We start from the raw sequence: 4,750 nt of genomic DNA, 5'->3' as shown, positions 1-4,750 counted from the left end.
CGCACATTCTTAGTATACGAACGATATCAAACTGCATTTCTTTTTGTCTCTCTCTCTCTCTCTCTCTCTCTCTCTTTCATACACACACATATATACACATACAGATATACGTACGCATTTACGCACACAAACAGACAAATACGAACATTTTTATGAATAAATATATATGCATTCGATATTTCCAAAGAATAATAAATATCTATTATCAAGATAATATTATATCGATTTCATATTAATAAATCAGTCGGTAAAATAAATACGTGTTCATTTATATAAGTATTCTTTACTTAACAGATACTTGAATATATTTTTTTTTAATTTTATAATCGACGATATAAAAATTAATTTCACCGACTACAGTTACGAACATATGCACACGTACATATATACTACGAAGTAAATGGAGATCACTTTTTTCTGATCGACAACAAACAATGAGGAGTAAACGTTGATCTAACAATCATCGTTCCATTTCAAATACTCTCTGCCATTAATCGGGACTCGTTCGAAAAAGATTCAAAATAAAAATGGACGATAGAAGAATTTCACGGATCTTCGAGAGAATATATAAAATATTGACGGATACAAAGAGTCGTCTTATCAAGATACGAAGTACAATGCTTCGTATATGTTTTTTTTCTTCTTATTTTTTTCTTTATTGTTTGTTTTTCTTTTTTTTTTTTCATTCCTTTCTTTGCGATGGACTAACGATCTAACGGTCTAATGAAGTTGTTTCAAGCGACGTTGAACTCTTTCTTTAAAGCGTGAAGGCGATACAAAACGATAAGAAGAGAAACTATACGCAGAAAGAGTGAGTGAGAGAGATAGAGAAAAAGAGAGAGAAAAGAGAGAGAGAGAGCGAGAGAGAGAGAGAGAGCGAGAGAGCGAGAGAGCGAGAGAGAGAGAGAGAGAGAGCGAGAAAGCGAGAGAGAGAGAGAGAGAGAGAGAGAATAGACTCGCGAAGAAGAAGAAGAAGAAGAAGAAGAGAGACGAGGGAGGTGACTGTGATGGCGGGCCGTTGGCCAAGCCTCGAAACGAGAAGAGAATCGCTCGCGGCCGCAATTAATCACGCCGGAAAGAGAGCTCCCTTCCGGGGTTTTATTAACCAATTACCGAGGGTACGCAGTATATTTGATGATGCTCCAAATAAATAGCCGGCAAACAGTGCCGGGAATTCATTAGCGAATCGTTCGGCCATTAGCATCATCCTCGTAAGTTTATACAAGAGACGGATCGAAACTATTAAGAAAATTTTCTAATATCGTCATAGTCAATGATGATTTCGTCATTCTAATTGAAAGTAATCGAATGTCGACGAGTAACCAATAAGACGTAATTAAATGTAATCGTTTACTTATCATTTATCATTATTGTTTTTTTTTTAGATTCTTCGTTAAACTCTATCTTTATCATTTTTACTTGGGTATATGATGTATTAATTTTTTTTTCTTCTTTTTGTTTTTCATTCGTCGTAAAATTTTAGTGTCATCTAAAAAATATATTATTCGAAAGTTTTCGTTGCATCCTTTATAAATATAGTATAAGTACTTACATACTTATTCTGTGTATTTGCATGTTGCGTTGTAGATCGAGTAGTGTCTAAAAGTAAAAATAAAATAAACGTGAGAAATATTTCGTTATTTCTTATAAAGACTCCCTCTCTCTCTCTCTCTCTCTCTCTTTCTCTCTCTGTACAAAGTACATATTATGTACTATATAGTAAATATTATAGAGAACCGATTGGTTTTATGGCTTATATGGAATTACATGAATAACTGAAAAAGAAAGAAGAGGAACATTTCTATCCCTTCGTATCGTTTATCTATCGTTAATATTTGTAATGTCTTTTGTCTTCGACATTTGTATCTTGTTTGAAAATCAATTATTTTAAAATAAACCTATATATATAACAAAAATATATACCTTCGTTGAAAATTATATACATATATATATATATATATATATATATATATATACCTAGGTGTTATTACGTAATAGTATAGTACCGTACTTACAAACGTGTAAACGATAACTTTCGTCGACGATAACGAAATAAGATTTCAAGAGGATTTTCCTTTCACGTTACAAGATAGGAAGTTCCCTCGTTCATCAGAAAGGATTGTCGGATGATCAATTGGATATTGTCGGTGGTCTCTCTCTCTCTCATTCTCTTTTTCCCTCTCTTTTTCCCTCTTTGCCGACCCATTAGTCCGGAGACGCGGGGATCGGATAATTAGCGGAGCATTCGCCGGATTCTAACCTCCGTCTTCGTCTTCTTCTTCTTCTTCCTTCTTCCTGCACGAAGGCACGAAGAGTCCTTAATAATTGTAACTGGACACGGAGCCAGCAGCTTCACCTACAGCGTAGCCTTTCTCCTTCCCCTGACGTCGTTCCTCTGCCGCTGTCTTCTACGGCGCGCTGCCCACTTTACAATACACTTTGTCCATCTGCCTTTTAAGGAGTGAAAAAATGAAAAAAGGGGGCGTGGTCAGAGAGATCAAAGGGTGCCGCCGCTGCTGCCTCCACCACCATCGGTCCAGCGAGCACGAGAGAAAGAGAGAGAGAGAGAAAGAAAAAGAAAAAGAGAGAAAAAGAGAGAATAAGAAAGACAGAGAAAGATATATATATCTTTATATATATATATATATATATATATAGTGGATCCAAGAGAAGCGAGATGAGAGGTACGAGAAGAGTGAGAGAGAGAGAGAGAGAAAAGGTGAGATGAGACCAGATGAGCCGCACAACCGCAGTGCTATCCCACCGCATGCTACGAACTCCGGCAGGCTCGACCCATTCTCCAAGACGTGTCCACGAGTCTCTTAACACGATCGTGATCCCGAGAGGATCGATTCACAACGATCTTCGATAAATTTCATTTCAACTTCGAATATCTTTTCAACTCTATTTCGCCGTGTTATTAGACAAAATTCTTAGAGAGAGAGAGAGAAAGAGAGAGAGAGAGAGAGAGAGAGAGAGAGAGGGAGAGAGAAACGACCGAGAAAGATCATTTGAAGAATTATTGTGGATGATCGTATGGGATATGTGACAGTTTTAATTAAAAAAAATTAAAGAAATCTAATTAACTTTTTCTTTTCTTTTTATTATTTTATCTTAGTATCCACTACCACGAGTGTGGATCCAATTGTTTCATTCGATTTTTTATTCATTCATTTATTTATTTATTTATTTTTGTCTTTTTCTTTCGAATTCGTTCCTTCCCGAGGATGTCAAGTTCAATCGAATTTCTCTTTTTCTGTCTCGGACGAATTAAAATTTTGTTCGATCTACTCTAAACTAGAATTAGCGAGAAAGATAGAGACAGAGAGAGAAAGAGAGAGAGAAAGGAAAAAATTTTGGCACGATATTTGAACTCTCGAACCACGGTGGTCCAAGCTCTTCACCCCACTTCTCTCTTTTCTTTCTCTCTCTGTCCCTTTCTCCCTCCCTTTTCCTTTCTTTCTCTTTCTCTCTCTCTCTCTCTCTCTCTCTCTCTCTTTTTCTTTTCTTTCCGCCCCAGGCAGAGTGTTCTTCCAAATGGTCCCTTACTTTTACTACATAGCGTGCCAGCCACGCATACGAGAAAAGAGGGACGACGAGGTGGATCCCGAGGACGACCACAAGAGGTCCGTGAATGGGTGTCTCGTAGGTGAGGAAAGGTGAGTGGACTGTCGAAGCGATAGTCTATCTCCCTCTCTCCTCTCTCTTACGTACATATACATATATATATATACATATACATGCATACTATCGCACATATTGTAAGTATAAAGAACGAAGCTATAGAAACGCGCGGAGCCGCGGCGGCAACCCCTTAAGCCGGTTATTGATCCATTCTGTTCTCGCTAGCAAATTACTCGGTATTAGTAGTGATATACAAATTAGGACGTAGTAGAAGAAAGAACTGGTGGAATAGCATATGGGATACTTATTTCTCTGTTATTCGTGAAACGCGACTGGGAACGCGAAATTTCTTGTTTTCGCGGCACGAGACCGCAGATATCAAGGTGGACGAAAACAACGACGAAGACGATGACGAAGACGAAGCCGACGGTAGGACAAGACGCTCTGAATGGCCGATTCTTAAATGATCCCTAAACGTGTTTCCTTTCGGCTATCGGTCCCTTTTTCGCGGGAAGAAGAAGAAGTAGTAGTAGAAGAAGAGGAAGAAGATGAAGGCCAGTCTTTCATCTTGAGAGCATGCAAATTGAGACGCTCATCTCGCGATACTCATTCTTGACGTCTCGCCTTTCGCGTGTCGTCTGATCATTTCACATAGCTAATTTCATCTTAAACGCGCCGAAATTGCACCGAACCGAATTAGGAACTGAATTATTAACGAGATCGAGCTTTCACGTGTCCTTTTTCTTGGTTGAATTTTCTTGTTTTTATTTTCTTTTTTTTTCTTTCCCCTGTTTTTCTTTTTTTTTTTTTTGTTTTCTTCTCTTCTTCTTCTTTTTTTTTCATCGAAAAGACCGAGCAAGATTCGTCGTGGAAAGAAAAAAATTATGTGGATGTACGTACTTACTTACATACGGACATGTATACATTATATATATATATACATATATATTTGTATATATATATATGTATATATATATGTATATATATGTATGTAGATGTCTAGATAGACGAGATGGCTCGGTAAAATTAACGACGAACACGACACACGGAGAAAGTTTCGATGTCGTGTACTTACAAAGTTTGTTACCTGTTGTAGGAGGAGAGGGAGATCATATTTATTGCAGCA

The 4,750-nt window shown here is 37.5% G+C and overlaps 1 long non-coding RNA gene across 2 annotated transcripts; it reads right to left on the bottom strand.

The window, feature by feature from the left end:
* Positions 1-253: 253 nt before the first annotated feature.
* LOC124949115 lies at positions 254-2,432 on the bottom strand. 2 transcript variants are annotated; one of them, XR_007100970.1, is made up of 3 exons: positions 2,016-2,432; positions 1,553-1,599; positions 254-1,489 (listed from the first exon to the last, which is right to left on the bottom strand). It is a non-coding gene; the product is annotated as an uncharacterized LOC124949115 (long non-coding RNA). The 2 variants fall into 2 exon arrangements; XR_007100971.1 differs by having other exon boundaries at positions 1,557-1,599.
* Positions 2,433-4,750: the final 2,318 nt, after the last annotated feature.

This window comes from Vespa velutina, chromosome 5 (assembly GCF_912470025.1).
Source record: "Vespa velutina chromosome 5, iVesVel2.1, whole genome shotgun sequence".
Classification (NCBI taxonomy): Eukaryota; Metazoa; Arthropoda; class Insecta; order Hymenoptera; family Vespidae; genus Vespa; species Vespa velutina.
Note: the sequence above shows the minus strand (reverse complement) of the source record. Positions and strands in the feature narration are given on the sequence as shown.